Genomic DNA, 12,613 nt, shown 5'->3' on the forward strand with positions numbered 1-12,613 from the left:
TGTCTCCGTGTAACATTTTATTCCGTGTCGCGCTGTTATTTTTCTCCAACGGAAATAAATAAAATGGAAACGAGAACCTGTGACTGATAATGAAGAAAAACATGCAGACGTCACAGCGCTGACACCTCCTGTACTAAGGAAAATCTTCCTGTGACAAGAAATGTGATATGGATGATAATTAAGGCTGTCAGCAAGTGTCAGGAGCAGATGTGCAGAAAGTTTGTCAATGATCTGCATCGGCTTGTTTTCCTGTAACATTTTCTCTGTCTACTGTACAAGTTTATTCCATTTTACTAAAAGGTGCATTTAAAGGGTTATTCTAGGTGTAACTATTTCTAGGTGGTAGGCTTGTACCGTAGGTGTGGGACATGACGTGGCGGGTCACTCAACGTCATAGAGGACAGTTATGCTCCATCTCTGCTGCATAAAACAGACTAAAGGCGGTGTCACACGGTACGATATATCGGCGATAGGTCGTCGGGGTCATGTCGTTAGTGACACACATCCGGCATCGTTTGACATATCGTAGCATGTGACAGCTACGAGCGACTGTTAACGAGCAAAAATACTCACCTTATCGTTGCTCGTTGACACGTCGCTTATTTTCATAAAATCGTTCCTTCTTCTGCGCGCCAGTTGTTCATAGTTCCTGAGGCAGCACACATCGCTCCGTGTGACACCCCAGGAACGACGAACACAGCTTACCTGCGTCCCGCCGGCAATGCGGAAGGAAGAAGGTGGGCGGGATGTTACGTCTCGCTCATCTCCGCCCCTCCGCTTCTATTGGCCGGACGCTGTGTGACGTCGCTGTGACGCCGAACGTCCCTCCCCCTTCAGGAAGAGGATGTTCACCACCCACAGCGAGGTCGTTAGGGAGGTAAGTACGTGTGATGGGGGTTTAACGACTTTGTGCGACACGGGCAACAAATTGCCCGTGGCGCAAAAACGACACAATATATCACAATATATCGGCGCGTGTGACGCCGCCTTAACGCAGATCTTATGGTGTCTAGGATTAAGCAAATAAAGTTTTCTGTGGCTATTGTATAATGAGGATGTAATATAATGTACTGTATGTACTAAAAGTGCTCATCCAATAAAAAGACGCTGTTAGAAATGACCGATTATTTAAATTAGGTTTTTCTGTTACATGTGTTTAATCCCTTCACGACCTAGGACATAACGGTACATCCTAAATCATGAAGGGGTGATCACCGATGGCTGCTGCGGTTATCAGGTGGTGATCACTACACATGTCTGCTGATTTGAACAGGAGACATGTGTGCCTCGCAGGCACAGGTGGATCCGCAATCCACCCATGCCTCTTAACCCCTATAAATCGTGTTGTCAAAATGTGACAGCGTGATTTAAAGTGCCGCAGCGGAAAAAGTGTCTTTCCCCGCCTCCATCAGAGGCCCTGTGACGTGGTCAAGGGGAGCCGATTGTTGCCATGGTAGCACAGGTTCATATACGTAGTTCCTGTTACAGTCAGCAGAGGAGCGGTTCTAATAAAAACGCAGCATTTCTGCTGATCAGAGCGATGCTGCTCTAATCAGCAGAAATGAATGAGCATTCAGATTGCTGATCCTTATAATCCCATAGGGGAACTAGTAAAAATAAAAAAAATAAATAAAAGTTTTAAAAAACGTAATAAAAAAACCCTAAAAGTTCAAATCACCCCCAATCACCCCATTAAAAATCAAAGGGTAAAAAAAAATAAAAAATATACACACATTTGATATCGCAGTGTTCAGAAATGCCCGATCTTTGAAAATATAAAATCAATTAATCTGATTGGTAAACGGCGTAGTGGCAAAAAAAATTTCCAAACGCCAAAATGATGTATTTTGGTTGTCGCAAATTTTGCGCATAAGAAGCATCCGGCCAAAAATGGTACAATTAAAAACATCAGCTCGAGCAGCAAAAAATAAGTCATCACTGAGCCCCATATTCCAGAAAATGAGAACGCTACAGGTGGCGGAAAATGGCGCAAAAAGTGCGCCACTAAATTTTTTTTAACCCATTTAGGTAAAAGTAAACCTATACATGTTTGGTGTCTTTAAACTCGTGCCGACCTGAGGCATCAAACTTACACATCAGTTTTACCATTTAGTGAACATGATGAATAAAATTGCCCAAAAACAATCGTGAAATCGCACTTTTTTGGGCAATTTCTCCGCAATTGGAATTGCTTTGCCATTTTCCAGTACACTATATGGTAAAACTTATTTTTTCATTTAAAAGTACAACTCTTCAGAGGTAGAGTTACAATGACAGCTAACATGTCTATACATAGCTAATAACACAAGATCTATCAAACACAATAGATGATGTCACAGCTCCCCCCTCCCCTTCTTGTAAAATGGCTGATAACACCTGTATACTGATGAGGAAAAGGGTAACAATGTTGTGAACGTTTTACTTTCAGGCTCTGTATCTCACCATCCACTACAGCTCTGAGTTTGAGGCGACCTTAATTTTATAGACAATCAAATTGGCTATCTCATACATAAATTTGACTTGTAGCTATTTAGGATATGATTAGTTATGCAGATTCTTGTCATGTCACTGCATTGTTACTGTTTTGCAACTAAAAATCTAAATTTTGATTTCAATTATTTTGTTAGTATTTTGTAAATCCACCTTTGGCTTTCTGCACTGCCTGAATCCTTCTGGGCTCTCGATGAGATTCAAGCATGTCTCAACTGAAATCTGATCTCAGGTCTCTTCTATACGTTCCCAATGTTGGTGTGTCGCGGGTGGAGGAGGGGACGCTGCACTCACCCACTGCTCGGGTCCGGCTGCTGCTGCCGCTCGGTGGTGGCCCGAGCGGTGGGCCATATCCCGGGGACTCGAGCGGCGACGCCACCCACGGTTGTGGTGAGATTGGTGACACCACCGCTGCTCTGGACGGGGATCCCGGGAGCGATGACAGGGAGCAGCTTGGATGTTGGTTCTCCCCTCTGTGGGTAGGGGGTTGGTTGTCCCGGGGCCCGGTGAGGGGTAGGGATGGCAGGCGAGTTACGGGGCCTGGTGAGGTGCAGGGTCGCGGGGGCAGCGCTGTGCCGCACGGCACGGTGGTACTCACTCAGCCAGTAATTCACACAGAGTCTCTGGTCAAACAAACGGCTGGATGGACAGGTCCCACAGACGGCTGCGGTTGTTCTCCTCCCGGTAGGTTGATGGTGACTGCCTTTCCCTGCACCTGTGTTGTGTATACGGTTCCAATGGGTTCCCACCGGTAACCCGCTCCCCAGCTTGGATGGGTGCTGAAGGAGCCCCTTTTGCCCGCAGGCTCTGGCCCTGGGAACTGTAGCCTTGGCGGTGACTGTGTTTCCCTTTACGGTGTGAGCTGTTGCCTTCAATCGGGTCTTGAATGCTGGGAAACCCCGGAGGTTCCCTTCGCTAACAGATTTGACCAATTTCACGTCGACTCCTAGCCTGGTCGGGGTCCGTAAGCCCTGCCGGATGGTGCTGGCTTCTCTTTGCTCACCGGTCCGGTACCGCCGGGCCACCGCCCGTCCACGGTCCTTATGGTTCGCTCCAATCGGCCTCTCCTGCAGACGGTTACCACCGTCTGCCAACCTTGCTGTTCCGTCCGGGCCACACACCCGGACATCTTCAGTCTCCTCTGCTACCACTCCACATTACTCCTCCTCAACTCCTCTCCAAAACTGAACTAAACTGATCTGATTTTCCCGCCTCCAGGACTGTGAACTCCTCGGTGGGCGGGACCAACCGCCTGGCCCACCCCCTGGTGTGGACATCAGCCCCTGGAGGAAGGCAACAAGGATTTTGTGTTTGACTTCGGTGTGCCTAGCCGGGGAGTGGGGTGTGTTGGTGTAGTTCTGTGATGACCTGGCTTGTCCAGGGCGCCACAGGTGTATACTGGTCGGCTCACTTGGGTATGTATATGTGCCGCCCCCGGGTCAGCAGCCGGGCTTCTCGGATTTGGATCTGCAGTGGCTCGAGGGGTCTCTGGACCTGGGGTTCGTGCGGCCACTCAAATAAAGTGGGGGCTATGTACAGGGGATGGTGTGGAAAGTTCGTGACGCCACCTGTGGTGTGTGGTAAGGGTAAAGTACCACTGCTGCGGCTGGGAGTACCCTGTAGTGATGGTGTGGGCAGCCAGGTGTTTAACCCCTCCACGGGTAAGTGGATGCCCCAGGACTCTGTGATGGTGTCAGGAAGGTGCCTTCGGGTCGGTAAGGGTTAATTGCGTACTCACTCAGTCCAATAACGCTGACGCTGACAACCGTGGTAAACCAAAGTTATTGATGCCACTGCAGAGGGAGGGAGCACGCTTGGATCCCGTTGGTGTTGCTTGTTAGCCTGTGACCTTAACCCCGGGCATCTCTCTTTTGTACTTGGTCTCTTTCAGCTTAAAACTAAATGGGTCACGCTCACCCGTATGGCTAACGAAGTGAGCTTGCTCTCAGGGTTCACGCTTGGGATTTTCTGGACTATGCAGTGGGAAAGTCCTATCCCCTTGTTGTGCTAGTACCCCGATTTTGGAGCAGGTGGAGAACGGATCTTGAAGGCTCCGTCCTCGTCGGGTGAATTACCAGGACGCCTGAAGCTACTTCCTGGCCTGGGGTCCACGTACTCCATCGTGCCCTGGCCCCCGCCCGGTGATGGCACAAGGCCGCCGGCTGTCCTCCTCAACAGTCTGTGCCCCGTGTCACGATCCCCTGTGACCGGGTTCCAGCTCCTACCAGGCCCAGACCAACGTCTGCCACCTAGTAAACGAGGAGCCCAGCTCCTGCCCTCTCCACTTGAGAGTCACTCCACAACTCACTTGTGACCATTCCTCTTGAGAGTCACTCCTCAGCTCACTGTCTCCTAGCACTCCTGACCTCCCCTTAACCAACCCCCCAAGTGGCCAGCCCTATTCCTTTCAGGCTGTCCACTGGTGTGTCTGGTGGGTGTGATACAGAGTGTTCCTAGGGTTTGGATTAGCTTGTTCTTAGCAACACCAAAGGTCAGGGACCCGTAACCAAGGAGGAGGTAGATATCATGCAGAAGGGCAGATTGCACAATACCCTGTGACGACCTGATAGGCCAGGGCGTCACATATACAGCTTTTTCTTCAACTCTACCAATAAGTGTTCGATTGGGTTGAGGTGTGCAGACTGTGGACAACCCCTTTAAAGAACATATCTTCTGCACAATCTAGAAACAGGAACTTTATGGCTACACGTGGCAGTACATTACTTTTTTTACATGTTGCACTAAACAAGCAGACCATCATGGGGGCCTCCATCTTTCCTTGTGAGGACAGCATGGGTCGAGGTGGGTCGCTACAATTACTCAAATTCAAATTGATGTGGGCCACACACCTCTTGAATGTCACTGCATCTTCATACCTGTTTATACTTTTCAAAATCCCCTCAGGAGAACTCATGTCCCATCCTGACCAATCTTCACAATGACCCTCAGGTCTAGCTACACTTTAACTTCTTATCTATTATAGGTAACGCTTGCTGTAGGCCTCCACTTGCCTGGGATAAAGAATCCTTCTGCCACTTGATATTTGTTCGCTTCAGAACTAGATACTCGAGTATGGTTTTCTCTCTCGTCTTCACATGTAACGCCCTTTTCAATTGAGATCTGCTGGGCCATAGGTCCATCACTTTCTGCACTTTCAACTAACTGCCCGACAATAAGGAACTGAGTTTCTTTGTCCACGTTACTCCTGCCATTATGGATTGACCTCAATAATTCATCCTGTCTACTGGCTAAATGCTACAAGCTGCAAAATAGATAAAACAACATGCAAAACATGATAATGCATGCTATAAGATCTTTTCGAGGGGTGTCGACAACTTCTCCACTTCTTTACGTGGCCAAACTCCACTAATTGAAATACACTGCATATCGGAAAACTGTTTTTCATTAGAAGGACTCTCCTGGACATATCTGGTCATATATCCCATCGACCTCTCATCACCGTGATTGCTGTCCAATTTTTTCATAAACCCATAGACTTGCAATGGCGAGTTTGCTCCCAGACTCAGATCAAAATTAAACACATCTACATGATTTTATGTGGGCTATTGGGTCCACAGAAATACAAGGACATGTGAACTACTCCAAAGACTATTATAGGTACGAGTTTTGCGAAAAACATGGTTAGAAGGCATATGTTAAAACTAAGGAGTTTCCACAAACCAACAGAAGTTGTTTGCACCACATTGGGCTACAAGCCAGAGGTCTAACAACAGGTGCTCCGTTGACTTCACAGCACCGCTCTCAAAGGCCATCATGGTGCAGAGCAAGACTTCAATGGAGGCTTGAATGAAGTTCCACTTTTATCTTCAACTAGCTGTACTACCCGGCTTCGCCCGGGTTAATAACTGCTGTTAACAAAATAGAATGTATTAACAAAAATGTATTCTGCACACAAAAACCACAAAACAAATAGATATAAATGCAATTATAATGTCTGTCTCACCCTCTGTATATATCTCTCTGTCTCTCTATCTCTTTGTCTGTCTCTTTCCCTGTCTGTGTCTGACTGGCTCTGTCTCTTTCTCCGTGTCTCAATCTCTTTCCCTGTCTGTCTATCTATCTCTTTCCCTGTCTATCTATCTCTGTCACTTTCCCTGTCTGTCTCTTACCCTGTCTGTCTTTTTCCCTGTCTGTCTGTTTCCCTGTACTTGTCTTTGTCTGTCTCTTAACCTGTCTCTCTCTTTCCCCGTCTGTCTCTTTCCCTGTCAGTCTGTCTCTTTGTCTGTGTCTGTCTCTTTGTGTCTGTCTCATACCCTGTATATGTCTGTTTCTTACCTTGTCTGTGTCTGCCTCTTTCCCTGTCTGTGTCTGTCTCTTTCGCTGGCTGCATTGTGACACGCCAACATTCCACTTAAGGGCGTGGCTGCGCATTCTTCTGAACTTCTGGCTGCACTGTGGCTCCCAGCTCCATTCGCTTTAATGGAGGCAGGTTTTTTGGTGAATAACTGTAAAACGCGGGGTTAAAATTTCCCCTCAAAACATAGCCTATGACGCTCTCGGGGTCCAGAAGGGTGAGTGTGCAAAATGTTGTGGCTGTAGCTGCGACGGTGCAGATGCCAATCCCGGACATACACACACACACACATACACACATACATACATACATACACACATTCAGCTTTATATATTAGAAGATTGGTTTGGAGACCACGTGGGTTTAACTTCAATGGGTTTGGAGACCACGTGAGTAATCTCCAGAGGATGGTTTGGAGACCACGTTGGTAATGCTATGATGCGGACTCACAAGGGAATGAAAAAGTGTCCCAGGAGCCGTTTTTCAACAAGGCTACATGCTGCCCATACTACCGTGAACAGCCCGTGAGGTCTTAATGTGCCACCATGGCCTGAAGAGTCTCCAAAATTAAGCACATCTGGAATGTCATTGGTCCACAATTACACAGGGAGCTGCCAGCAGCGGATTTTGATGATTTGCATAAGTGCATTCATCGTGGAAGAACATCCCTCAGACAACCATTAATAACCCCATTGATGACAGCCAATGCTGTAAGATTTCTGGCTGTGGCACTCATATTTGGTCCTGAATAGATCAAGATGTTTTTAATTTTTTTCTCCATTTTTTTTTCATCATTTGCAAATCATTACCATGTCTCCACCCTGTGTATAATGCCATAACTTTTCTGTCTTGCTGTTGTAGTTTCAACATTGAGAAGCGTATATCATCATGTAATTATATTGGTTCTGAATGTTGAGAAATCTGTAACACTAGGAAACATCTGTAAAGGGTGCACATACTTTTTCCTACCAATGTAAATATTCCAGCATCTCAGACTAAAATCTCATTCCATTCTGCCACTTCAGTGGAGAATTTTGTTTTCTTGCAAGTTTGATCCTCTCTGGGAAATCCGATGTGTACGGAGATGCATGCAGTTGTAGGCAACAAAGAAAAATCAATAAATAATAATTAGATGGAGCAGCTACATGGACATTTTATGGGCAGCCTGGGGAGCCCGCTGCAGTGTGATACTGTTGTGTTATTTTTCTCTTTAATAAACCTGTGAAGGTTTCAAGATCCCAATTCATGATTGTGTTTTTTAGTCTCGGAGCGATAATCAGACGCGTGGAGCACACGGAGGGAGCCATGATTCTGGAGTCATTCAGGCAAAAGTACAGTAGGTGGTGGAGAGGAAACATTATCCTTCTATTGGAATCTCAGCAAGTGACTCAGAAGAAGCCGGACTGTAGAAAATGATGATGATAACTCTTCAAATGTCCAAAGTCATATAAAGTTTGTGTAAGATGTTTAAGGAGCTTTCCAGGATTTTACATTACTGGGCTATGCTTGCTTTTGATAAATGATTATGTAGGTGTTATGTCTCAACCGGTGAGGTGGATTCTTGAAGTACCTGGTGTTCTGCCTTCTTTCACGTAACGCTGTGAATCTCTGGCATACAGCTAAACCCTCGTTCCCATTTCCAATAAACAGACTGTATGAGTTCAGTAGTCTTGATTTATTAGCTGGTAACATGAACTTGATTGCAGTATATATGGAGTATACGGTGCATACAGAATATCCAAGATACAAAGCGAATACGGGTTAAAACTGTAACAAGAAAGTGTACAGTCAGTACATAGTTAAATAAGGTGTTAACATAGCATAACATTAACATAAGATGCAGTTGTATGAAAATCTAGCGTAAAGGTCACCTGCAGCTACCTCACACAGACAGAATCTTATCTATATAAGCAGAGCAAGGACGGCACTAAGGGGTACTTCTCACATAGCGAGATCGCTGCTGAGTCACGTTTTTTGTGACGCACCAGTGACCGCATTAGTGATCTCGCTGTGTGTGACACTGAGCAGCGATCTGGCCCCTGCTGTGAGGTCGCTGCTCGTTACACACAGTGCTGGTTCATTTTTTGGACGTTGCTCTCCCGCTGTGAAGCACACATGGCTGTGTGTGACAGCGAAAGAGCAACGATCTGAATGTGCAGGGGGCAGGCAGTCGGCTTCTGGCAGCCTGCGGTAAGCTGCAACTAAGGTAAATATCGGGTAACCAAGCGAAGCCCTTTGCTTGGTTACCCGATATTTACCTTGGTTACCAGCGTCCACCGCTCTCAGGCTGCCAGTGCCAGCTCCCTGCACACGTAGCCAGAGTACACATCGGGTAAATAAGCAAAGCGGTTTGCTTATTAACCCGATGTGTACTCTGGCTAGGAATGCAGGGAGCCAGCGCTAGGCGGTGTGCGCTAGTAACCAAGGTAAATATCGGTTAACCAAGCGCTTGGTTACCCGATATTTACCTTGGTTACCAAGCGCAGCATCGCTTCCACACGTCGCTGGGGGCTGGTCACTGGTTGCAGGTGAGATCTGCCTGATTGACAGCTCACCAGCGACCATGTAGCGATGCACCAGCGATCCTGACCAGGTCAGATCACTGGTGGGATCGCTGGAGCGTCGCAAAAGTGTGAGGTTACCCCTAAGGTGTAGAATTACAATGTATAATGCATTGAATACACATCTATCTAAGATTCTAATACAATAACACATGTGATTTGCCTCTGACTCACCGGATTACACAAGGCAGGGGTGAATGTAGAAATAAGAGAACAATGCAACAGGTCTTCTCCTCACAAACCTAAGAAGAAAAAATGGCTGAAGGCTTCTCCTCAGAGTACAAAGGGGGCGTTTCTTTACCCAGAATACACTTAGCTTAAAGAGAAACTCAACAACAAAAAGGGTAACAATGACTTCTAGGAGTTGTAACAGAAATTGCAATGAATGAGATTATCAGGTTGACATACATGGCAGAACACCTGGCCTGAAATTACAGTTCTAATGCAGCACGGACAGGTGGTGTCAAAGGTTGCTAGGAGAATCACAGGGAAGCCTATGTTGGCCCTAAGGTAATACTAGGCTGAAAAATACAATGAACTATCTGAAAAAATGAAAAACATGAAAATGGAATATGCATAACTGCTATCAATAATTGAAATATAAGAGATGTTTAGCCATTGTATTGATCAATGCAAAAGAACCCCAAAACCACGCCAAGGTAATCTCTATTTTTGCGGTCCCTAACCTATGTGTAACCTCACCTGCAGTTAAAAAATGTGCTCTGTATGGGAAGCAAAGGACCAAGCTACTGTATATATGTGAAATAAGACACATGGCTATGGGTGGGGCAGGGTTCTCAGACAGAAAGCGCATACTAATTAAAGAATGTACGTCTGGAACACCATGGTGTGAACAAGGTGCAAAATACAATATTCCTATTTCTGTCTGAGAATCACAACCACATTGCTGCTTCTACTTAAATGCCCGACTTTCATGATAAATATCACTGCAGCGTGAACCTTTTACATAAATTTCACCCAAAAGCCAAATATTCCTAACTTTTTGTGATAAAGATCTCAGTAATATAAATAGCCCATAGGGACACTATAAAATGTTGTATTTGGCCGTAAATCCTAAAGTTCTGCTTCTGATTAATCAATCTTTTTTTGGTTTAGCAAAACTGACAATTAGGAGGCCAGGTCAGGAAATTGGTACTTTCATAACGCAATGAAAAAATGTAAGAGGAAATCCGAATCTTATTTTCCCAAGAATTACACAAAAGAAAAACAAAGTTAAAAAAAGTTCTCTCCTATAATTGAAATCAATAGCAGCCCGCCGCTCCTTTAAGTGTCAGCACTTTTTTATTGCTTTCTTTTATATCTAGTTTGCTAATGTTATTTTTCAGAGCCAAATCCCCGCGTCCCCTTCTCCGGTGTCATCTCCAGTTAATCTAAGAAAAGAAGTGGGAGACGTTGGCACATCACAAACAAGAGCTATTTTACTACCAGCCCGGCTCAATATTTACTAACAACACTCGAGCCATCCATATCATAGATGAAAGTGCGGCTGTTTTTATTTATTTTTACAGTTTTTTATGAATATAATTTGTACCGACAGTACAGACATATAACGAGGCTTCAATCAATACAGGCACAATTGAAATGTGCCAGGATTTTATGGAGCTTTGTGAAATACAGCAGCAGAGGTCCGTTTCCTATAAAACACTGGAAACAGCCAAGTAGTGCAATTATTAGTGTTTATCCATATTAAGCCCAATAAGATGACTAACTTATTGCCAATATTGACAGCCATATAAAAAACTCTAAGGGGCACTTTGCACGCTGCGACATCGCTAGCCGATTGTAGCGATGCCGAGCGCGATAGTCCCCGCCCCCGTCGCAGATGCGATATCTTGTGATAGCTGCCATAGCGAACATTATCGCTACGGCAGCTTCACACGCACTTGCCTGCCCTGCGACGTCGCTCTGGCCGGCGACCCGCCTTCTTCCTAAGGGGGCGGGTCGTGCAGTGTCACAGTGACGTCACACGGCAGGCGGCCAATAGAAGCGGAGGGGCAGAGATGAGCGAGACGTAAACATCCCGCCCACCTCCTTCCTTCCTCATTGCAGGCGGGACTCAGGTATGGAGATGTTCCTCGCTCCTGCGGCTTCATACACAGCGATGTGTGCTACCGCAGGAACGAGGAACAACATCATACCTGTCGCTGCAGCGAAATTATGGAAATGACCGACGCTACACAGATCACCGATTTTCGACACTTTTGCGATTATTTATCGGTGCATCTAGGCTTTATACGTTGCGACGTCGTTCCTGGCGCCGGATGTGCATCACTTTCAATTTGACCCCGACGATATCGCAGTAGCGATGTCGCAACGTGCAAAGTACCCCTAAGGCACTGATCCATCAAAGTATTCAGCAGAAATGACTTTATCTGGGTTCGTGGGGTAATGTTAGCGCTCTAGACTTTGGGGTTCAGATGTTATTGCTTTTTCTTTAAATATTTGGTATAAAATGCAACTTTTTATTGTTATTTATGGCTTTCGGCAAATATATTAAGGACTTGCTATATATTTCTACTGCTTTTTGCCTAATTTAACTGTTTTAATTACTAAGTGATTGTAGATTAGCATTTTAGATATTTTTGTATAGATTTATTAATTGCAACTTTAAAAAAAAAAGTTGCACATTCACACACATAGGGGTTGGTGTATCAACTAATGTAATAGGCAGGTGTGTATCAACTAAAGTTATAGACAGATGTCTTTTGTTTTCCCAATGGGTCACAATTTTAACTAAGGGCTTAGAGGGGTCATTCATGTTTGAGGTTAAAGAATGTGGTCACTCTTTCAAGCATTGCATACGGTCAGGATTTTCCAGTGTCAGAGCGAGCGATCATATGACCACAAGTATGTGATTTGCATACTTCTGGCCACATTTCGACTAGACGTGTACGGTCTTGCTCAATTAATTTTTATTGAGCGAGGTCATGCATAACCTTTCAGCACATTACCGCATGTATGAAAATCACATACTTCTGGTCACGTGACCGCCCGCTCCCAGCGTCAGCACATGAGAAAATCTCACAGTGTGCTGTGCACATTCTGTCAGGATTATATGGAGTGACTGCAGACTTTAACCTAAAGCCTGCACAATCCATTTAATGACCAATGACTAGTGATGGGCTATGCCGTTTTCTTGCGCTTTCTGCCACAAGATACATATTTGGTGCAAAAATTTCTGAAACCAAATACTCAACATGCACACATGGCCTAATCTGGTAATCCA

Source organism: Anomaloglossus baeobatrachus, chromosome 6 (assembly GCF_048569485.1).
Source record: "Anomaloglossus baeobatrachus isolate aAnoBae1 chromosome 6, aAnoBae1.hap1, whole genome shotgun sequence".
Taxonomy (NCBI): domain Eukaryota; kingdom Metazoa; phylum Chordata; class Amphibia; order Anura; family Aromobatidae; genus Anomaloglossus; species Anomaloglossus baeobatrachus.